Here is a 25868-nt window from a genome sequence, read left to right as displayed (position 1 = left end):
CTAACCTAGCTATATTTAAAATGGCCAGAAAGAAGAGTAAATGAATGAACAATGCTAATTAATTAACTAACAATGAATAAAAATTTAAACATCCAGAAAATACTAATCAGTCATTTAAAAACTTTTTAAAGATTTTTTTTAAGTGAACCATTTTTAAAGTCTTTATTGAATTTGTTAAAATATTGCTTCTGTTGTATTCCTAAAAGATGGGTGAGATTTGAATTATCATATCAAGAACCTTAAAAATATAAGGGATGCGAGACTATGTTCAAATGTTGAAACAAAAAAGAACTATTATTATTAGAATACTCTCTTTCTTCTTCAAAACTCCTTATTTCTTCTCCATTTCCTCTAGTATATCTTCCCACCTCGATTCCTAACCTCAGACATTATTCAGTTCTCAGTCCTGAACTCTCTTTTCTCTTTTACCAACCACATAGTGAAGTGAAAGTCCGACTCTTTGCGACCCCATGGCCTATAAAGTCCATGGAACTCTCCAGGCCAGAATCCTGGAATAGGTAGCTTTCCCTTCTCCAGAGGATCTTCCCAACCCAGGGATCGAACCCAGGTCTCCCACATTACAGGCATATTCTTTACCAGCTGAGTCAAAAGGGAAGCCCAAGAATACTGCAGTGGGTAGCCTATCCCTTCTCTAGTAGCTCTTCATGACCCAGGAATCCAACCAGGGTCTCCTGCATGGCAGGCAGATTCTTTACCAACTGAGCTATCAGGAAAGCCTTTACCAACCATAAATTCCACTTAAAATAATCCTGGAATTCTTATAATTACTGCAGTATAGCTCTTTCACAAACACAAGAATTTCATTTCATATTGAATCTATTTATATGAAAGTCACATCGAAAAAAAAAAAAAGAAAGTCACATCGAGTGATATCTTTTAAACCCATTTCTCTTTTTTTGTCTCCACAACCATGATCTAATATTGATGTATAGCATCTCTCCTATGGATTACTGCAAGACTGAGCCTTCCCAGACTCTGGTGCTAAATGAGTCTGCTTAAAGGTCTCTCTCTCTCTCTCTCCCTCTCTCTCTCTCTCTCTCTCGGTTGCCTCCTACTCAAATGCTTTTATCCTTCACCTTCATCTACAAACTTAGATTCCAACTTTGTCTCTAAAATTGGACACCTGACACCAAACTTCTCACAAATCTTCCATGATCTGGTTCCACCCATCAAACCCACATCATTAACTGCTCCTGAAACAGAGCCTTCATCTAACCACTCACCAAGTCTCTGTCCATCCGGTAGCTGCGAACCGCTCAAGTCATACTGCTAATGGTGAGTCATACTCACTGTGCATACTGAGCACAGAAGCTTAAAGATATTAGGTCCCTTAATCAAGGACATATTGTGAAAACAAAAATGGGATTAAAACTCAAGTTTTTCTCATTCCAAAGCTACCTTATTAACCACCCTTTACTCATAATTTTCAACCAAAAGCTGGTACTCTTAGTCAGTCTTTCTTCTGAACCAAAACATGTATAAATTGCACACACACACACATGAGTCTAGCTCTGGTTAATGGTGACATTAGCCAAGACTTTTACACTGTGCAAATTCCAAAGTATATAATTAAAGATTGATGTCTTACTTATATATGTTAAAAGAGATGAAAGTGTATTTGACTGATCCTAGTTCCTCAATATAAAACTAAAAATACATAAATCAAAGGTCACTGTGAAAATAGAAAATATTTCCATGAGCTTATGAAGACTTTTTGAAAAAACTCTTGGGAGGAAAAAAACAAACTAAATAGATATATAATTCCCACACTTCTCTGCTAAGACAATGAACTAGAGTCTGACGCAAATTCTATTTTCTCTTTCATGGAAATGTGTGCCTGAGTTTGTCAGTTTCGTTCTCCTTTCATACTGAAATCAAAGCATATGAATGGCAATTTCTCCTTTCTTGGTGGCACTGAAGTCCCAAGAGCAGGGATCTATCCAAAGCCTATAATACTATGTTTGTCAGAGGTTGCAAAGTGGTGGCCTGAAGACTCAATCTGGCCTGCACGTGTGTGCCATTGGCCCATGCAATGTTTTTCCTTTAATTGAATTAGTCCCCAGCATTCAAAATTCAAGAAATTTCACATAAAAAATCCAGATTTCCAGATTTTCTTGGAAAAGACAGAGATCTGCGAACACCAAGCCCAGATTCTTCCCAAATCGCTGCTGCTTCCCGGGGGCGGGGGCGGTGGGGGGTTGTCTCTGGAACACTCCACGCTTGGCCTGCCCTTACTCATGGCTTCTGTCTTGTCTTGTAGGCATGTCATTCTACACTCTGAGGATATAAAGGTGATAAGAATTTCGGAAAGCATTTGTGGAAGCACAAAGTACATCAAAGAACATGGGAAGAACAGAAATAGGAAATCAGAACATCATTCCAGGTTTTTTGTTTTGTTTGCTTTTGTGTGTGTGTTTGAAGTTATTCATTGAAATGCTCCTCTATGAAGGTGAGAAGTCTACCAAAGTTTCTTCCTCACCTCCTGCTCTCTTTCTCATTTCATCTACAACTCCTAAAATACAAAGTTTTTTAAAAAAAATAACAAAAACTAAAGTGATAAGAAAACCATTTAAATTTCTTTGCCCCAAGAATATATATATGTATATATAGATATACAGAATATACGCACATATATGTATATACATATATATACAAATGTATATATATGTATATTTATGTATATATACATAATATACATAAATTTATATACATATAAATTTATATACATAAATATATGTTTGTGTATATATGTATATACATATATACATAAATATATGTGTGTATATGTATATATGTATATACATATATGTGTGTATAAATATATATGTATATATACATGTATATATACATAAACATATGCATATATGTACATAATACATAAATATATGAATATATATGTATATATTTATATATACATGTATATATACATAAACCTATGCATATATTTACACAATACATAAATATATAAATATATACTTATATACATGTATATATATTGTGTGTATATAAGTATATATTTATATATTTATGTATTGTGTAAATATTCTGTGTATATATTCTGAATCACTTTGCTATATACCAGAAACCAATAAAGAACAGTATATCAACTATGCTTTTATTAAAAAATAAAATAAAATAAGGTCAATTGATGTTTGGGTACAATAGCAAATGTGATCGTCTCTAAGTTTTTTTTTTAATTCTTTTTCCCACCACTCTCGCCTATGCTGCCCTGACTGGCAATACTCAATTTGGAAGACAATTATAGTTATGAGGTGATCAAATATTATAGTAATATTTTTTAAAGTTTGATATTTTAATAGTAACTTACAGAATAACCTAGAAAAAATGGCAGAACAGTTTGAGGAAAATACAGACTACAGGCATGAAAAGTAACCAAAACAATGTGTTCAGTCAAGTCCAACTCATGACCTCCTGGACTGTAGCCCACCAGACTCCTCTATCCATGGAATTTTCCAGGTAAAAATACTGGCTTCCTACTCCAGGGGATCTTCCTGATTCAGAGACTGAACCCGTGTCCCCTGTGCCTCCTGCATTGTCAGGCAGATTCCTTACCACTGAGACACCTGGGAAGCCCAAAACAACAAAAAAAATCCTGATAATCAAACAGAACACTGGGGATTGAGACAGGGGGGATCCTTAAAACTAAATCAGACACTACTATATTGAAAATAGGTGATCAACAAGGACCTGCTGTACAGCACAGGGAACTCTACTCAACATTCTGTAATAAACTAAATGGGAGAAGAATTTGAAAAGAACAGATACGTGTGTCCCTGAATCACTTAGCCGTACACCGGAAACTAGAGCAATATTGTTCATCAACCGGACGCCAATACAAAACAACATGTTTATTTAAAAAAAACTAAATGAAGCAACAGACTAAAGATCTTTGGTTTTAAAGATGTCTTTAGGAAAGATATTCTATTTCATATATATATATTTCAAAATAAGCAGTCTCAGCAATTTCCAATGGGTTATTATGTCATTTTTTTCTATACTGCTGAATAAAAGTAACCTGTGATTAAGTAGCAATTCATGATTTAAGGAACAGATAGAATTCACTGAACATTTTATAAGAGCATTTCTAGGGCTTTCTCACCTCTTAGGAGCTAGTTTCGATTTATACACTGTAATTAAACAGATAGCCAGAGCCAGAGAGAATTCATCAAAGAAAATGGAAACTTATTTTTGGGTAATTAGCTACTCTGGTGATTGATCAGTTAGTTACTTCTTTATTTTTTCTGTTCACTGCCAATTCCAACTATATATTTTATCTTATTATCTAAGAATCTCCAAGTGGAAAATGTCTAATAATTTCTCAAACTCCGCTTAAGTGTCAATGAAGAGAATAATAAAAGAGGAGCTCTTTCTTTGCAGAACTGGTTTTCCAAACTTCACATGTGAGCTCCTTTGAAATACTGGAGCTCTGTCCTGCCATTCCCATGGAAGTGGCTCTGCCTGAAAATGCAAGGCTAGAACAGCAGAATAAGGAATAGAGCAAGGACTTATTAGATAATCAGGACACTAAAGAGAAAAGTGGATATTCTGGCTTGAGGTTAGGATAATACATTTAAAATCTTCTGGAGAAGAACAAAGAGGAAACTTACTAATTTGAAAATTGCCATTCTTTTTTTTTTCCCAGAGCTACCACCAATTCATTAATGCCCCTTTTGAAAAATCTCTCAAATTTTTCATTTGGCAAACAGATTTTCTTCATTGCTTCATACTGATGGGGGGTAAGGGGGAGTGATGTCTTCTTATGTATAAAATAAACCATATGAATGTGCAAATTTAGACAAATGGGAAAATAAATGGATGGTTATTATGCAAATAGCAAAAGCCAAATGGATATGTAAAGCGTCTTAGACCACAGTGGCGCCTTCTCAAAGAAACGTTCTCTTTGCTCTTGCCTTTGAGCCTCAAAACCCTTAAGAACCCAAATCAACTCAAGAGATCTAGCTTTAAGCCTTTAGCTTATATTTATTTCTGTTTCTTCTTTGTCTAAACCAGATTGGACAGTCCTACTATATATAGGCATCTATAGGGAAACATGAAAGAATTAAGAAATAGGATTTTCTATAAAATAAAGTCTACCAAAGATGAAACCACTAGTAGAAAAGTACCTTGCACCTTCAGAGAATACACTCAGCACCTCCTAGCATGCAAAGTACTTTTCAGCGATGGAATCTTCTTGGAAAATGAGAAGGTCTTAGCAAGTAAATTGGAGCAATACTTTTCAGTGGACATATTTTACAGGAATTACCTTCTTCGAGGATGCCAACCACTAAGTTTAAATTCTAGAAACTGGAAAGTTTTCTAAAACTTTCAATGCCCTTTTTAAATTATAAACTGGCTGTCTTCTCCTTTCCTGGCCATCTTGGCAGGTGGAATTTGCTCGGGATGCTGGTATGTGTGATCCAATGAAAAAGCCCTTCTAGGTCTGTGGACCTGGGAGTCTGCATTTCCTCCCCTCTCTCTGTAAACCATGTAAGTCTAGCTTCTTTCCTTTGAGTCCATTGAGACTGTACTACATGGATGGTCACTATCAATTTTTTAACAACCAATCCAGAAGTCTTTCCTAGTCATCATGATCCTATATCAAGTGTCTCTACCCCAAATCACTGGTCTCCCATACCTTCCAGCCCCTCTGGTAATATCAGAGGTTTCAATATATCAATATATAATAGATTATAGCATATATAATTAATATTTTATATTTCCTCTCTCTGACCATTAGATAATTTTTTCCAGTGTTAAGTACCTGTTCCTCAAACAAGAAATGATTTATCCTTTTAATCAATGGGCATTTGTTATAACCCTCTACACCTAAGATGAAAGTAGGTCTCAATCTCAGGCTCAGGAAATAGCCCTCACACACACAAGGCTTCCCTTGTTCTCCCTCTTCTCTCCCCTCTGCCCAAGATTTACAAATTTTGCCATGCTTCCCCCAACATATCAATAGAAGGGAAACCAGAGGCTAAGACCTATTGCTGACACTGGGATCTATGGTCCCAGACCCTAACCATTCAACCAACCTCTTATGTGGGTCAATTTTACACCTTTTGTGGAACTAAAAATGAAAGTGGAAGTGCTAGTCACTCAATCATATTTGTCTCTGTGACTTCATGGACTGTAGACTGCCAGACTCCTCTGTCCATGGATTTCTCCAGGCAAGAATATTGGAGTGGGAGGCCATTCCCTTCCCTAGAGGATCTTCCCAACCCAGGAATTGACCTCAGGTATTCCACATTGCAGGCAGATTCTTTACCAGCTGAGCCACCAAGTAAGCCAAGTCTGTGGAACTAAGAGACATCTCAAGTACACCTGAACCCTCATGTATTCATCAGTAAAAGTTGCTCATTCGTGTCCGACTCTTTGCGACCCCATGGACTATAAAGTCCATGGAATTCTCAGGCCAGAATACTGGAGTGTGTAGCCTTTCCTTTCTCCAGGGGATCTTCCCAACCCAGGGATCAAACCCAGGTCTCCCACATTGCAGGTGGATTCTTTACCGGCTGAGCCACAAGGGAAGCCCAAGAATAGTGGAGTGGGTAGCCTATGCCTTCTCCAGTGGCTCCTTCCGACCCAGGAATTAAACCAGGGTCTCCTGCATGGCAGGCAGATTCTTTATCAACTGAGCTATCAGGGAAGGAAGGAAGGAAGGAAAGTTGCTCAGTTGTGTCTGACTCTTTGTGACCCCATGGACTGTAGCCTACCAGGCTCCTCTGTCCATGGGATTTTCCAGGCAAGAATACTGGAGTGGGTTGCCATTTCCTTCTCCAGGGGATCTCCATGACCCAGGGATCAAACCCAGGTCTCCAGCACTGCAGACAGACGCTTTACCAGGGAAGGCCTACCTAATTGATGCGATCCATACTGGTTTCCCTTCTATTGATATATTGGCAGAAGTGTGGTAAAATTTGCAAATCCTGTGCTGAGGGGAGAGAAGAGGGAGAACAAGGGAAGCCTTGTGGCAGGGGTGGGGGGGAAGCGGGGGAGAGGGGAGGTGGGTAACTCCTATGCCTGAGATTGAGACTTACTTTCATCCTAGGTGTATTCATCAGAGCATGTGACAAAATTGTCCCTCCAAATGACTGGCAGCCAATCAAGGGGGTTAGTAGAGTCAGCTATGGTCTGCCATGACTACCTGGGGGCCTGGGCAGTAACACAGATTTGTGATTAAAAGTATTATCCACGGGAAATGAGGAGAGACAAGGCCAAAGTTCTTAAGCATGCCTGTATCACTCTTCAAGGAGTCTTTCATTTGCCCCTTCAGATTAACTCTTCATTTTCCTCCTGTCTGCCCTAGGCCAGGAGGATGACCAGTATGGATGGCATCAATAGGGCTCTGGTGTTCCCTGTTTTCTGATTAGGTTTGATCAACAGGGCCCCTGCGAGACACTTAAGAAAGGGAAGAAGCAAAGTTGCCCCAGCTCCCTTCCTACAAGGCTGTTTCCGAGTGATGGTTCATTCAACACCACAGACATCCAGGTGGATTCTCCACCGACTCTCCCCTCCTGGATTCCAGAGGCGCTTTCGCCCCTGACCCTTGCAGGCCTAGTGGTAACAGGTCTTCCGTTGCTAGTCCTGAGTTCCTGCATTATTCCTTATGGCTCACCTACACCCCACCCACGTCTTTCTAATTAGTGCTCCCATAAATAAAACTCCGTGAGTTGTTGTAATTTTGGTATGCCTCTATTGCCATTGGAAACCTGACTTACATTGCCAAAAAATCACCAACCTCGTTGGCATACCTTGTTTTACTGCATTTTATTTTCCTGTGATCACAGATACTGCGTGTTTTTACACATTGAAGATTTTGGTAACCCTGCGTCGAGCAGTTCTATCAGTCTTATTTTTCCAGTGGCATTTGCTTACCTCATGTCTCTGCGTCACGTCCTGGTAAATCGAGCAATATTTCAAACTTTTTCATTATTATTATTTTTATTGTAAGCTGTGTTCAGCGACCTTTGCTGTTACTACTACTACTCACTGAAGGCTCAGATGATAGCATTTTTTGGCAATAAAGAGTTTTTATTTAAGGTATGTTCCAGGTGGCTCAGTGGTAAATAATCTGCCTGCCAATGTAGGAGCCAAGGGAATGCAGGTTCCATCCATGGAGTGGGAAGATCTCTTGGAGAAGGGAATGGCAACCCACTACAGTATTCTTGCCTGGAAAATGCCATGGAAAGAGGAGCCTGGCGGGCTACAGCCCACAGGGTCACAAAGAGTTGGACATGACTGGGCATGCAAGCACATACATTTTTTTAAACATAATGCACACTTGCTAAAGGATAATGTAAATGTAACTTTCAAATACACTGTGATTTTTTTATGTACACAAATTTACGTGATTCACTTTATTGCAATATTTGCGTTATTGCCGTGATCTAGAACCAAACCCATAGTATCTCCAAGGTATGTCTCTATAGGATTTTCAAAAAATACATATAACAGACCTCAGCCCAGACCTTCTAAATCAGAATCTTTAGAAGTAAAGCCTGAAGAATCATTTTCAATAAGCTTTCTCATTGATTTTTACACAGTGATTGTGATGCACTGGTCTAAAGCAGGGGTTGACAAACAAGGCCTGTAGACCAGATCCACCCTGCCTTCTGTTTTGGTGTAGCCTGTGAGCTAACAGTGTTTTTTACATTTTTAAATGATTAACAGAACTCTAAAGAATGTGATGATCTTAAAATTATATGAAATTCTGTCCATAAAGTTTTATTTGAACATAGCCATGTTCACACAGACCACTCACTATGCAGAGTAATGCTCTCTTATGCATTCGGAATGACAGTTCCAACTGTTACATGGTTGTTGATCTATTTAATCATATGGATATTTACATGAGTACATACTGTGTTTTAAATGTTTGAACCAGAGCTAATGGACACTACAGTTGGATATATTTAAGCATTCACACTTAGGATCCTTATTCTGCAGCTTATTTGCTGGGTAACTTTGGTAAGTCACTATTTTCCCATTTATATGATTTAATTCCTGCTCTCTAAATAGTTATGAAAAAGAAAAGAGAAAAAATTTATGAGAGTATAACAGAAGGCACATATCAGGTAGTCCATAGCTATTAATTCCTTTCCTCTACCCCCATCTACCCCTTACCTCACTATATTTTCATTCTTTCACATACAAAAAAGTCAAGGAATAAGGACATCTCTCTCACTAGGAACTTTCTCCAATGATCTGAAAGTTTCCAGGTTATTTGGGAAGACAAAAATAGGCCTCAGAAATACACTAATGAGGAAATGAGCGTCACAGAGGTCTTTATCTCGTCAAATACAATAGCCCACACCCTGTGGGCACTCCATAAACACTAAATGAATTGGATTTTATTATGCTGTTAGACCACATTCAATTCCTCTGCTGCCTCCATCATCAGAAAAGCTGGCGTAAAGTATATGGAAATAAACAATTTACTCACTGGTCCATGCTTTGAAATGAAAACTTGCATGTCGCAGCTGAGACATTAGGCTTTGATAGATTCTACCCTTGGGGTCTGTTTTTAAAGTGTAGCTTTGTTTCTCTTGTATCAGTATACAAAAGTTTTCTAAGAAACATGAAGACTTTAAGATTTGTTACACAGCATATATTGTATTGTACAATCCCCAGAGTCCTACCAATTGAAATTGGCTTGGAGAAAAATGAAGCCTTGTCCGAACCTTAGAGTGGAAGACCAGAAACGAGAGGTAAACCTATCACTGAAACTACTTTTCCACATATGCTGAAGAATAAGAATCTATATGTATAGTTTCAAAGCTGAAAAATACCTTGGAGATGATTTCTTCAGAGGATTTTTTATACTGGGGCCCTGGGGGTCTTTGGAGAGCCAAATTGGAAGGATCCCTTCAGCCCCAACCAGTTCTTCAACCACAGAAACTTTGTTTTTGTCTATTTCGTGTATTAGAGTGAAAAACAGGTCTCACAAGTTTCAAAAGTGTTGAAAGTTGGTGACCCATTGTCTCTTACATCGTATCAGGAATCAGCTTTCCTTAAAAAGCCAGACCAAAAGAAAAAAAAAAAAAGCCAGACAGTAAATATTTTAGGTTTGCCTACCCTACTGGTCTCTGCCACAACTACCCAACTTTACCATTGTAGGTGAAAGCAAACACAAACGATATGAAAATGAATGACAGTAGCTGTATTCCAATAAAACTTTATTTACAAAAACAGGTGTCACGCTGAATCCGGCCTGGGAGCCATAGTTCATTGACTCTTACTGTACATGATAAAAGTCAGTTCTGAATGAGTTAAACTGACTAATCTAAAACCCCAACCTGGCAATAGCTATGAGACCAGGATTCTTTCCACTACATTGCTAATTAAGATCAGAAAAGGCAAAAATATACAAGATATTTTATCTTTTGAAAGGTGGTAGATTGTATCAGAAAAGGTTCTATTCAATAAGTAAATGCCTAGCCTGTGGCTTGTACTACATCCTGCCATAATTCCAATCAATACTTTCATTATAATAACTTGTCTATTACTATATCTAAAAAATATGCCTCAAGGTGAAAAAGAAAATCTGTAATGTTCTTATGTAATATGACTCATTTGGTTTTTCCAATGTCATTCAGTAAAAGGATATGTCACTTAATTAACTATTGATTTGATCAGTCTATCTATAACAAAATGGCATCTAAAGTGTTGTAAGTAAAAAATTATTTGATGTCTGCAACTCAGTGAATATAGCTTGATGTGGTCATTAAGCCATAAGCAAATGGAAATGAATTTGTTCTCTGTCTCCCTTTCCATTCTGTTATACCTCTGGCAGTGATGTCAACATAACAGACTCTGATCCCCTTCATTAAGGTACCTTTCCTAATAACAGGGAGACACCCCACTGTGTCATCCAAGTCCCATTCACGACCATGTAGGAGATTTAGCCACTGCTCTTGGGATCCGATCCCCATATTCTTGCCTCTGCAGCTTTTATCCAAATACAGGGGAAGAGAAGAGGCTTCCCAGGTGGCTCAGTGGTAAAGAATCCACCTGCCAATGTAGGAGACACAGAAGACTCAGGTTCAATCCCTGGGTCAGGAAGATCCCCCGTAGAAGGAAAATGGCAACCCACTCCAGTATTCTTGCCTGGGAAATCTTATGGACAGAGGAACCTGGTGGGCTACAGTCCAAGGGGTCGCAAAGAGTCGGACACAACTGAGCACATATATAAGAAAGGCGTGGGGAGGAAGAAGGCCCAGAGAGCAGCGGCAATCAATGCAACTTCATCATCGATGCTTCCTGACACCACTTCTTTATCCCAAATTCAGTACTATTTTGACCTTTCCCACATCATTAGTTTCAGTTGCTTGTTACGCCTTCCTTGTTCACAGGTTAGTAAAAGCCCAACTGGAAGGAGCAGTAGATCAAATCAGAGCATATGGGAAATAGCACATACCCCTGTAATTCACACAACATACGAGGCAATAAGGAACAGGAGAAACTAAAATCGCTGTGATGCACATCTATTCTTATGACAGCTGTAATGAAAATGGAAAATAGTTTTAGCATAGCATTCCAGTTAAGTCTCAAGATGGTTGTGTTGTGGTTTGCCCGGGCTCATCTGCCCACAAAAAACAATGGAGACCTGAAATTTCTTTAGGAAACAATTACAAAGATTCATAACTCCCAAATGTCCATGAAACATGCAACAGAATTTTAAGACGATTTAAAGGGACAGTTCTCATATGTGAATTCCCATCGCCGTAAGCAATGGAAACCAGGACTACCTCCTACTTCTCTAGACAAAAGCCACAGAAAAATATTTCCCCAAAGAAAACCAATCTTGTGCATTCTGTTTATTCTTTAGAATGATGGGGTCTTGAAGAAAAGATCTTAAAAAGCAGCCACTCAAACACCTTGATTTTATTCACAAGGAAACTGAGATACAGTTAAGAAGAGTTTCCCAAGGTGACAGTGGTGGTTGGTAGCAAACTCAGGTCTTGGCCCCCGGTTCTATAATCCCACTCAGTTCTATCTGCTACACCCTTTGGTCTCTTTTCATTCTAGTTCTATGTACCATAGTGATAGTGTCAAACTTGTTAAAGCTTCTTTTCCTTTTAGAATGAAGCAATCAGTTAATGCTTCATGGGGGAATGACTGGCACAACAAAAACCTGGTGAAAATTGATCAAGATTACTCGAGAAGTTTACAGAAAAGACAGAAAAGATGGTTTTGCTTGTATTTGTTTTCTGGTTTTGCTTTGTTTTCAATTTTCTGCCCATATCTTGCGCCAAGCAATCACCCCCTTCTAAATGTGGAAGAATCTAAAAGAAATGATACAAAGGAACTTATTTACAAAACAGAAACAGACTCACCAACTGTTTAGAGAAAGAACTCTAAATTTAGAGACAGAACTTATGGTTGCTGGGGGAAGAAAAGGGGGAAAGGATGGTTAGGGAGCGTGGGATCAACATGTATGCAATGCTGTCATTTAGAATGGATGACCAACAAGGGTCTGCTGCAGAGCACAGAGAATTCTGCTCAGTGTTGCAGTAGCCCAGAGCAGAGGGGAGTCTGGGGGAGAATGGAAACATGCACATGTATGGCTGAGTCCCTTCACTGTCCACCTGAAACTATCACATTACTGTTTGTTAATCAACTATACTCCAGTACAAAATTAAAAGTTTAAATAAATAAATGAAGTGGTTGTTGGTTTCCATGAATTCATTTGTGTTTTGCTTATGACTATGAATACAGGTACATCACAAGAGCCTTCCCTCAACATGTCTTTCCAACTCACTCCAGCAGACTGGTGTTAATTCTCACATACAGGAACCTCTGTTACATGTAAGGTCCTTCTTAGGGCAGGGCTTCTTAAAGATTCTGTTTCCCCTGAAACTTAACTACAAGGTCTTCATTATCACATTTCCACATTCTTTCTTCTTGGCTCTAGCCTTTTGTTAGCACCTAGTTAGTGCCTCATTATGTATCTCTGCCCACCTTCCCCTCACTGCAGTCTCTTGGCCTCAGAAAGAATCCGGCTCACAGGAAACACTGGAAGGTCCAATCAGGCAACCGGAAAATATGTGGCTGGGGGCGGGGCCAGTGCCCTGAGCTAAGGCGGGATCCCATTTCAACTGAACTAATATAGAGGATTCTTTTACTCTCTAGAAATCAAAGATTATTAATCCCCATCCCCCTGCCTATTGTGTTTGGTTTTTGAGTCTTGTTTTAATGAAGCATAAAACCTATGTGGCTTCTTTGACTGCCAAACCCAATACTGTGTTCTTAATGAAAAGGTGCTCTGGCTTCCAGAAAGAAATTGAGTCATACTCAGGAGTTAGTTAACTCATAAGAGAGGTTGTTGAGATAGTGGTCATAGAAAGAGCATTGGAATTTATGTAAGCAACAGATTAAAATGTCTTTCAAAACATTCAGTGCTTATTATGTGAAAAGTACTCTTTTCATAAAAAGTGCTGGTGAGGATGTGGAGCAACTAAATTCTGACATCCTACTGGTGGGACAGAAAATGGTAGAGCCACTTGAGAAGACACTTCCTTATACAGTTAAACTTACACTTAGCATACGAACCCAAAATATTAATGCCATTCCTAGTTATTTCTGCATGTGAAATTAAAACTTACGATGAGGCATAGACCTGTACATAAATGTTTACAAGCAGCTTTATTCATAATTTCCAAAATCCAGAAATAACCTAAATACTCTTCAACTGGTAAATGGGTAAACAAACTGTGCTATACCCACACAGTGGGATACTACTCACCAATCAAGGGGAACAAACTAGTGACACACGTAACAACATAGGGGAACCTCAAATGCATTAGGCTAAATTAAAGAAGCCAGTCTCCAAAGGCTAGGTGCTTTATGATTGTACTTGTATTTTGCAAAAGGCAAGAGTACAGGACAGAGAACAGATCGGTGGTCGTCAGAGGCTGGGTGTCAGGAGGGGCTGACTATCACGGATAACAAAGAAATGGGGGGGTGGGTGTGGAAGGGAGATGATTGAAGCATTCTATTGCTTGATGTGATGGTGATTACATGACACACAGTTGTTCAAACTTGTAAAACCACATGCTAAGAAAGGGGAATTTTACTCTATGTAAATTATATCTTGCCTAAGAAGGCCCATGGACAGAGGAGCCTGGTAGGCTACAGTCCATGGGGTCACAAAAGAGTTGGACACTATTTAGCAACTAGACACAACACAAATTATACCTTAAAAACAAAAAGTTCTGTCTTCAACACTAACCAAAAAAAAACAAAAAACACTATCTCTGTCCTCAAACATGGAAAAATTCATTTGAAAAGTTTTTCTAAAAGACAAAGATGCTTTACAAGATATGCAAATTACCAAATAGATAGCAGACCTAATTTTAACATCACTTAGGACTCAAGTTTTAACCTGTTGTAACTGCAGTAAAATTAAATAGAGAAAATATATACATATATATTGGGTGGCCCATCAGAGTGGCTTGGAGCCATGGGTGCATAAACAATAAGTGCAAAGGAGCTCAGAAACCAAGCAGGCACAATAACAGTAGTAAATACTTAGTAAGTCCCTGCTAAACACTTGACACTTGACATGTGCCTCACATACCTTATCTCATTTCATTTTTTCTACAATACTAGGATCTGAGCATTAGTCACCATTATTTTGCAGATAACGGAATGGAGGCCCAGAGAGGCAAGTCCCTCAGATCACCTGCTAAGCAACGGGATTAGGATCACTGTGGGTTGTGGACTGAGGTGTTTAGAGAAACTGGAAATTCAGTTCTTCAGAGATGTTGCTAGGGTTCAGAGGTGGGCCCACATGTAGCATAAAATGAGTAAACTTTTATTTCTCAACTGGAGTATGAGGTTTTCTTTAAGAAAATAATAGATTTCATTAACATATTAGGGAAAGAACAGCTTGTCGAAGACACTGAATGGTAACCTGATAACCCCAAAATTTGCTCTGAGGTTCCTTGACTTCACACCTTAAGAGATGCTTGCAAAAAGGACAGCTAGTCTGGACAGAGGTGACTTAAAGATACAGGTGAAGTAATCCTTTTAGAAGATGAACCAGACGGCAGTATCAGGGCTGCTATTTGGGCTTCCTGGCTGCAGGGAGAAACCATCATCTACAGGTGCTGCTGTAGCTGCTTACTCTGCACTATCTCATTTCAACTCCACTTCCATTCCCTGGATAGGCCTTATGATCCTCATTTTTTTTTTTTTTTTGAATGAGATAATTGAGGTTAAAAGAGAGTAAATGATATGCATTAAAGTCAACTGCCAGGTCGAGGCAGATCTTGAGACTAAAGTCCAAGTACACAGTACATGTGACACTTACATGTACATGCACAGGGCACTGGCTCCAGGACCGCCTTGGATTCCAAAACTGGAACTTACTCAAGTCCCCCGTATACAAAGGCATAGTATTTGCATATAACCTACACACATCCTCCTGTATACTCTAGACTACTTATAATACCTGTTGTTGTTGCTCAGACACTCAATCAAGTCTGACTTTTTGTGACTCCATGGACTGTAGCCTGCCAAGCTCCTGTGTCCATGGGATTCTTCCAGCAAGAACACTGGAGTGGGTTGCCATGCCCTTCTCCAGGGGATCTTCCCTATGCAGGGATAGAACCTACATCTCCTGCATTGGTTCAGGGATTCTTTACCACTAGCACCACCTGGGAAGCCCATTATAATGCTTAATTAATACAGGGTTTCCCATGTGGTGCTAGTGGTAAAGAACCCACCTGCCAATGCAAGAGACATAAAAGACGTGGGTTCGATCACTGGGTCGGGAGGGTCTCCTGGAGGGGAAACGGCAACCCACTCTAGTACCTTTGTCTGGAGAATCCCATGGACAGAGGAGCCTGGCAGGCTATAGTCCATAGACTCACAAAGAGTTGGACACAGCTGAAATGACTTAGCAATATAATATAAATGCTAAATAAATAGTGATTAATATAATGTAAGTGCTATGTACCTAGTTGACCATGCACAGCAAATTTCAGTTTTGCTTTTTTGGAACTTTCTGAAAATTTTTTCCAAATATCTTTGATCAAATATTAGTTGAACCTGGTGCTGCAGAACCCAAGTATCCAGAGAACAACATGTACACATAGCTCTTGGAGGTAAGGAAATCCATCAAGATTATTCATAGTAGTCAGGAAGCTTAAATAACGCTTCCTAAAACAGAAGAAAAGATCTTAACAGATAAAAGACAAAAGAATTGACTATACTCCTTGACTAATTGGATATGGGACAAAGGAAGACTCATAGGTGTTCTCAGGGCCTAGGGAATCAGAAATCTTATTTATAGAAACATGCACTGAAAGGCCACACAAATAAACCTTGACACAACCTGAAAGTCATGAACAGATTGTTTTTTAAGTATTGAGTTACTATTGATTTGGCAACTGCAAAATGGCCTCACCTGTGTATCCAGAGTTTTTATCTCCCCTTTGCCATCCCTAGTGCCTCTGCCTAAACAAGGATGCTAAGACAGCGCAAACCATTTTAGACAAATACTCTTGGCCATCAGCAGACTACTGTGCAGAGGGAGGGAGGGGCTATATCAGGTCAGGATCTATCCCAAGACCTAAGATCCAAGGTATCAGACCAGGGAAGGCTGACCTTAATGATTTCTTAGAGCCACAATTTCTGCACTCACCTCCACTCCAAGAACTTATTCGCTTATTAACACTGGTAACAAGCTTAACAAAGAAACACTTTCAGGTATCATTCACATGTTGAAGAAATAAAACATTTAGAAGTGACAATATGCCCCTTCCCTTTAATTGTAATTACCTGTACATTCAACAATTGACTGGGCATTTACTATGGATCAGACATTGTGCTTTTATTAGTTTAAAAAGAAAAAAAGAAGAAAATATCTCACCACCCTTGCCTTCACAGAGCACATAGTTTGGTTGTCAAAAAGGATTACAAATAGAACTTTTGAAAAGCCAAAATCTTAAGTGTTCCAGAATTCTTCTAACCTTCCCTCATATTAACAGGCCAGTTTGTTGATCATAATAATGGAGCATCTAATTTTATCCCTAATGTTCTTGCATTTTGCCAAGAATCTTTGCTATATTTTTGTTTACTCCTTACTCTTGAAGAGATGGGAAATGAATGTTGTACACATCCACGGTGACTATGAAAGCGCACCCTCAGATCTCCTTCCATAGGGAATATAATTGACAGACTAGCCGCAGCTGCGGTGCTCTGAATACACTGCCATGTTCATGCTGGGATCATGCTTCCCATGGGTAACCCCCAGCCAATGGCTGAGCCCAGCAAGGTTACAAACACAGACCCCATCCTGCAAGACAGAGGACCCCTCTATGAGAGATTCTGGCCTGAGGGCTCCCAGCCAGCCTGAATGCAAACTTCCTTACAGCTGGGCTACAGTCTGACACTTCCTGTCCACCCATCAACCCAACTTCCCTCTCTCCTTCCCAAGAGTCACACCTGCATCATGATCTGAAAGGTTTTCCACCTCCTCCAGCTCCCTGCCTGCCCTTCTTCCTTCCCAAGCATTTCCCTAATGAACTTCTTCTACATCTAATCCTGGCTTGGTGTCTGCCTCTCAGAGGACTCAAATGCAACATGCACAAGCAATAATTTCCAAACTTGTCTTCTACAGTAAACCCTTCCCCACTAACATTCGTAAATGTGGGACTTCCCGGGTGGCCCACTGGCTAAGACTCTATACTTCCAATACAGGGTGTGTGGGTTCGATCCCTGGTTGGGATACTAAAATTCCACATGCTGGGTGGCATGGCCAAAGAAATGAAAAAAAAAAAAAAGAGAGAGAGAGAGAGAACATTTTTTTGTAAACTATCAATTTAAAAAAAAAAATTACCTAAAGGTGCACCCTTAAAATCTTAAGTACCCTACTCATAGTCACTGTTCTATTGCTTTATAAGTATTTTTGAGGTAGTTTCAACAGTGTATACTTGGATACTATGCAATAAGAACCCTTTCTAGAGAAAATCACCTTATTGTTTGGGTTCTGGTCCAAAGCAGAGTGGATAAGCATGGTGGCTACTGAGCAGCTGTGGACTCTGACCTCACACTCTCTAATCCTGGTTCTTCTTACTAATCATGTGACCTCAGACCAGCCATTTAACCTCTCTGAACCTACTTCCTCTCTAATATAAAGATAATAATATCCTCCTTGCTGACATCAAAGACTATTTTAAGGATCAAATGATATAATTATGTGAAAGTGCCCTGGAAACTAGAGCACTATACAAAAGTAGCTATTATAATTATTGTCTTCTAAATAATAAATGCAATTAACCAACTTCATTCATATTTCCTGAGGGACATACACTGGATGTAAAACATACATATGTGTGTATGTATATATATATATACATACACACATATGTATGTAGAAGTGTGGGAAAAGTCAGAAAACTGTGGAAGCTTTCCACAGCAAGTTCTGCAAGCCAAATCTTACAATTGAAGTAGGCTATAAAATTACAAAACAAAATCCCTACTGAGATTATCTAACTTCTACAGATGAGAGTGAATACAAGGTGCTGGTTTAAATGGAAAAGAAGAAAAACTTCCAAGTTGAAGGTGATTTCCAAACCACTGTGATTTGGATGAACCTTGGCATCAAATATAATCCTTCCAACCTACTTGACTTTGGGTAGTAATAATAAATCTCACCACACCAGTAACTTGAGGTTTTCCTTGGTTTGGTTATAAATCACTTTTCATAGGAATAAAAGAAGAAAAACATCCTCAAGGGTCCTTGGGTATATGTGAATATATGTCTGTTTTCACCCTCTATATTCCAATTGAATTCAGGCGTTTCTGTGTGTGATGAAGTTGGCATAGAAAAGGAAAACAGCACAAACTAATAGGGTTAATCTTTTGGGTAAGTGTAAGTTATCCCAGATTTTATACAACTAAAACACTGAGACATTTCTTTGCAATACGCTTAATCCTGAAAGCAGTAACTTCTATTTAAATGACAAGCCCTCAATCAAAAAAGCTTCAGAAAAATTTTCTTCTTCCTGGTTAACTGCAAAATAAACAGATATCCTGAAAGAGAAAGAGGCTGCCTTCTCTGTTGACTGCCTTGAAATGCAGGCAATAGTTGGGTGGCGTTTGGGACTGTACTAAACTAACCATTTCCTTCCCTTGGTGTTTGCTTTGAGTTTCCTATTTCATTACCCATGTCAAGTATCTCTACATAAGAAGCCTGTGAGGTATATATTCATCCATTAAATAAGGACACCATACAGCTCTGTTGGATATGAGAAACAGAAATTGACTCCTTCTTGTTCTTTTTATTTTATTTTTCAACTCTTCTGCCAACAAAGGAAATACTTGTAACCCAACAAACTAAGAGCAGGCTGCCTCACTTTCTGGATAGAGGCAACTCTGTAACAAAGCAAAAGGTTCCCTCTTGTTCCACACCCCACCTCTCACCCCCTACATTCATGACATTTTTTTTAAGGAAATCAGAAAATAAAGGCAGCCCATTTTTTTAGAGGCAGCATAAAGTTACCTTGATGGATTGGTAAACACTGAATTTCACCTGAAAGGTTCTGACAGGGTGATTTCTCTTAATTGTTAGCAATCTGGGCATGTCAGTTCTTGCAAATGCCCCTCAAACATAATTCACTTACCACCAGTAACCTCCTTTCAAACATACTCTACCTAACCACCAGAATACTTTTCTTAAACTTAAAAGTACCAGAACAAGAATAAAAACTTAAAACTTAAAAGTACCAGAACAAGAATAAAAAGGTTAAAGGGTAATTAAAGGTTACATTTTTTCATTCAAAAATGCATTATCAAGGGAGAACTAGCTTTTATCCATTTTTCCAAGCTTTCATGTCCAAGATCACCCCCATGTGCCCATCCAAACAAAGCTTCTAAATAAATATAGACACATGCACTCTTAGTGGGGTTGCACTTCCAAATTAAACTCTGAACTTGCTTATGTGTATGCAAATAAAATGTCACGCTCATCAGGGGAGCATACTTTGGCATCAAGCTGTATGTGGTAAATGGCACAGAATCTGATTGAGGGAAAACATTTCTATGCCCAAGGAGAGTCAATTTAGCTGGATCTGCTTGTGATGGAATCGACTTGTCACAGATGCCACAAGCAAAGACAACCTTACCTTTTCACATGCAATGACACACATGCCTTTCTCTACTACCGTAGTCAGCCCTGCTTACTTTTTTTATCCAGTCATTCATCCATCAAATATATTCTGAGTACCTACTACATACCAAGCACTATTTCAGGTAAAACATCAATATAAGTGTATGTAACACTGCTTCTACCCTCTAGGTGTTAAAAGTCTCTTAAGAATTACACAATCTGTACAAAGAAGCAACTAAAAGCAAAAATGCCCACAATACACAGGACCTTACATAGCACAAAGCCTGCCAAGCAGCAGGTGTTCAATAGCTGCTAGATGAATATGAATCTGAGCAATTATTAATGGAGGGACAGGCAGAGTGCTGTAGTGTACAAAGCTAGAATCACTTCTAGCATATAACAGGTGCACAATGAATCTTTTTGGTTGAATGAATGAAATAATAAATGCTATGACCTAACAAAGGCAATGACCTCCCCATGAAGGAAACATTTAAGCTAGACGAACAAGGTGTGAAAGAAAATGCTAGGCAGGGAGAATAATGGTAACTGGCCTGTTAGACTATGCACCAAGTCACACCAGCTGAAGTATTAACTTCAGAATGTGGCTGCAGTTACTTCATGCTGCTGGTTTATATGATTGCTCAACGCTCTGAATCATGACTAGGTAGCTAGTGTTATTGAGGCCAAGAAGAGAACCCAAGCCTACACCTTCAGGAAAAGGTAATAATCAATATGCCTATGACACCTTCCTTATCATGAAGGTCCATTTGTTAATGGGGAAATGCAAAGTACATCAAGGAGAACAGGGTTATGAATTTTCCAGAAAAAAAAAAATAGCCGACTAACTCACTAAGGAGGTAAGAGGCAGAAAGAAGTTAGGGACAGGGCTTTCCTAGTGGCTCAGCACTAAAGAATCCGCCTGCCAGTGCAGGAGACATGGGTCCCATCCCTGGTCCGGAAGGATCCCACATGCCACAGAGCAACTAGGCCCATGAGCCACGTCTACTAGCCTGTGCTCTAGAGTTCCAGAGCCACAACTGCTGAGCCCCCGTGCTGCAGCTACTGAGGCCCACGTGCCCTAGAGTCCATGCTCCACAACAAGGGAACCCACTGCAATGGGAAGTCCATGCGCTGCAACTAGAGAGCACCTCCTGCTTACTGCGACTAAGCACAGCAACGAAGACCCAGCACAGCCGAAAACAAATGAATAAACTTATATAAAAAAGGAAGGCAAAGACAATGACAGGCAAGAAAGAACTGAACGAAGAGGCTCGTCTTGAGTGGTTCTGTGAACTATACAGAAGAGCAGAAAAAAAACAGAGACACTAATATTGAACCAAAATATGTGACAGCATAAAATTATTTTATGGGGCTTCAAATACTTCAAGGATGTGCTTCTGTCAAGAGAACACACTACAAAAAGAAAACTGGCTTCATGAAATTAAAGCTCAGATTTTCAAAGAAAATATTTAACTTGGAATAGAAACAAGACTGTAGAACCAGATATTATTCCAGATTCTGTGAGATGAATGTTACAAGACAGGAATGGGCCATGTAGATCGGGGAAGGCTCTCCTGCAAGCAGTTTTAGACTCTGATATAACTACTACGTATGCTGAGGATTTATCTCTAAATATATAATGGAATCAAATGAAAACATGCAATCCAACTTATCAAAATTTGCTTTACAGACAACCATTCAGGTAAATATAATTATGCCACAAAGTTAAACTTGCTCTATTTCTTTTCTCAACAGAATAGCAATTCTCAGTAGTTGTCTCAGCCATGTGATACACTGACCTGTTAAAGCACCCCCTGGGTCACCAGACTACCCACCCCTTGGTGACATTCTCTCTTGACAATAATGCAATCTCTGACAGATTTTCTGATGAAAGAGAAACCAGATCTATATTAATACAAAAGTAATAATTCTGCTTTAATTCAAAAGGAACAGCTCTCATTAAGCATATTTTTCCTGGACTTCCTGTTTACTGTGTAATTTGAAGTGGGTATAGGTCTTTCTGGCATTAGCGCATCTATGTCAGCGGTATTTCTTTCCTTTTGTGCTGTTCCATCATGACTATTTCACTTCACCAGTTAGTTTCAATGAGGAAACAAAAACAAAATTAAAACCCACCATCACTAGTAACAAACAGAACTTTTCATAATTTCTATAATATTAAAAACTAATAGAAAATAATAACCTATTAATTTTATTTTCTGCTTTACAGTTTTAAAACAATTTCTGCATCATTGTCTCTCCTAATCTTCATTAAATACCCCCCAGTAGGTGCTGACAGTTAAAAGAAAGATAATAAAAAGTACTATTTAACTTCCATTTCCAGGAAGATGGAATAAAAGCACTTTTCTCAATTTCCCACTAAGCACAGTTAAAAGCCCCAAACTTTACATATAAAACAAGCATAACAGACTCTGAAATACAGAAAGAATACAGCAGACCAACAACGGACCTCAGACACAAGGAAGGGGAGAGTGGTGAGTTGCCGGGGTTTTCATTTTCCCTCACATACCCCAGACTTAACAGCTGAAGAAGCTGGCAATCTGAAAATACCTGCAGGTTCAGGAAAAAAAAAAAATCAAAACATCAAAAACATTCTCTGTCTAGTCAAAAAAGGCATCCTAGCAAAATAGAAAATTTTGAGACAATAACTCAATCTACTCCAGTCAAACATAGACCAAAAAAGAAGGAAAAAGTGCTCCCACTTCCACCCATGGCCACAAAGGTCAATACAGGAAACCTAGGCATCTGCCTTCACCTGACTGCACCTCACCCATCACAAACCATCCACTCATCAAGGTGGTATGAAGGAGGGCAGAAGAGAGGGCAGGAATTTACCCCCATTAGATCTCTGCCAAAGTGTCAGTGAAAACCAAGTGGGGAACTGGACTTCTCACCCCCCTCATCCTGGGAAGTAATGACAGGGAACTAAAACTGAGCAATCTCAAGAATGAAGAAAAAAAAGGCCCTAATTGCAGAATCTGCAGACATCAAAAGGATAATGAGGAAATACTATAAATTCTAAACACATAAATTTGACAACTTAGATAAAATGAACCAATTCCTTGAAAAATACAAACTACCACAGCTCACTCACATGAAATATTTTGAATAGCTTTATAACTACTAAGGAAATCAAATTCTCAATTTAAAGTCTCCAAAAAAGAAATCCCCAAGCCCAGAAGTTTTCACTGGAAAATACTCCAAACATTAAAAAAGATTTAACTAAGTTCAACAAAATCACTTCCAGAAAATAGAAAAGATAATACCTCCCAATTCATTGTATGAAGCTAATATTATCCTGATATCTAAACCATCAAAAATAGTAAAAATATTCCTAATTAATAGATATAAAAATTATTTTTAAAATGTTAGCAAACAAAATTCAGCAATATATGAAAAGACCTACATACCATACTCAAACAGAGAATATTCTGAAATACAAGACTACATATTTCAATATTTGAAAATCAATGTTATCCATCAAGCTAACCAGTTAAAAGGGGAAAATTACATGGTCATATCAATTGATGCAGAAAAAGGATCTGATAAAACTCAACATTAGATCACTAGATCATGACAAAAGTCTCACAAAAACAGAAATAGAGGAAAATTTTTCTCAGTTTCATAAAGTGCACTATAAAAAATCTACAGCTAACATCATATTTAATAGTAACACTCTGAATGCCTTTTCCCCTATGATAATGAACAAGAATGTCTATTCTCACTGCCTTTATTCAACAGACAGCTATAAGTTCTAGCCAATGCAATAAGAAAAGAAAAGGAAATAGAATGCGTAGAAATCAGAAGAGAAAAGTAAATCTGCCCTTAACTGCAGATGGCACTGTCTCCATAGAAAATCCCAAGAAATCTACCCCAAAACCTCATATAAATTATTAAGTGATTTCAGCAAGACACACATTAAGCACAAAAACACTAATTTTATTTCTAATACTAGCAACAAAGTCAGGGAAACTAAAATTATAAGATAAATACTTATAGTCACTCAAAAATGAAATTCTTTAAATCTAAAATAACATTTACAGGACTAATATGTTAAAAACTCTAATATGCTAATGGAATATATACTAAGGAAGATCTAAATAAATGAAGATACAACTCTATTCCTATATTGGAAGACTCAACATAGCAAAAATACACTTCTCCCTAAAAGACACAGATTTGATGCTATTTCTATCAATATCCCAGCAAGATATTATGTAGATATGAAAAAGATTATTCACTATTTTATTTGGAAAGGCAAATAAATCAGAATTTTTAACATTTTTGTAATATAAGGATAAAGTGAAATGAAATCATCTACCCAATATCAAGACCTACCATATGGCTACAATAATGAAGATTCTGCCATACTATCATAGGATAGTTACACAGATCAACAGAATAGTTAGAAATAAACTCACAAAAATATGCCTAATATAGAGAATAGTGAACAAGAAATAGACCCACACAAATATGCCCAAGTCATTTTTTTTTTTTTTTTTTTTTTGCCCAAGTCATTTTTAACAAAGATGCAAAAGCAACGGAATGAGAGACAAGTCTTTTCAACAAATGAAAATACATTTGTTAGAGCAACTGAAATATCCAAAGGCAAAACTTGAACCTCAAACTAAGTCTCACACTTCGTAAACTGATTCAAAATGGATAATAGACTTAACTATAAAGTGTAAAATTATAAAACTTTTTTAAACATTTAGGATACAAGGCTAGGAAAGGTATTCTTAGACTTGACCAAAACAAGGCACAAATCATGAAAGAAAAAAAATGGTAAATTAGACTTCATCAAAATGTAAAACTTCTACTCTTTGAAACGCCCTGTGAAGAAAATGAAGGGACAAATTACAGTCTGAGAAAAGGCTAGTATCCAAAGAACTCTCGAAACTCAACATTTAGGAAATAACCCAAATAAAAAATGGACAAAAGACATGAAGAGACATTTCAGTAAAAGTGACAAATAGCACAGAAAATTGAGATAACAAATAGCACATGAGATGGCATTCAGCATCATGGCACATTGGGGAAAAGAAAAGTTTTAAATAATGAAATATCACTACATGCTTACAGAATAGTTAGAATAAAAAACAGTAAGAATACGAAATGCTGGCAAGGATGAGGAGAAAATGGATCATTTAGACATTGACGGCAAGGATGTAAAATGCTATACCCACTCTGGAAAACAATTCAGCAGTTTCTTAAAATAATAAACATGCAACTACCATAAAATTCATCAGTAACACTCTGAAGCATTTATCCCACAGAAATGAAGATTACACTCAAGTTATCCTTGAGTTATACTTAAGAGCTACACTCAGAATCTTGCACATGAATGTTTACATCAATTCTATTTGCAACAGCCCAAAGCTGGAAACAAACCAAATGTTCTTCCATACAATCATTCTCTTCCTAGATTCCTGGCCAGTCCTGGCAGTACCTGACTTGGCATATGTCCTGGTCATCATATTCCTGGTTGCCCCCACAAAGACTTCCAGTCCCTTTATGTGATGGTTCTATCCTGTTTACCTCTTCTGCACACAGAAGTTGCCATCTGGATCCTGGACAACTGATAATTGAATATTACTTCAAAATTTGAATTTCCTCTAAGTTTTTCCTCTAACTCTTAGGCAGTTAGCAATTCTGGTACACTGTGAGCCCCGACATTTAAATAAAT

The sequence above is a fragment of the Dama dama genome, chromosome 21 (genome assembly GCF_033118175.1).
Source record: "Dama dama isolate Ldn47 chromosome 21, ASM3311817v1, whole genome shotgun sequence".
NCBI lineage: Eukaryota > Metazoa > Chordata > Mammalia > Artiodactyla > Cervidae > Dama > Dama dama.
Note: the sequence above shows the minus strand (reverse complement) of the source record.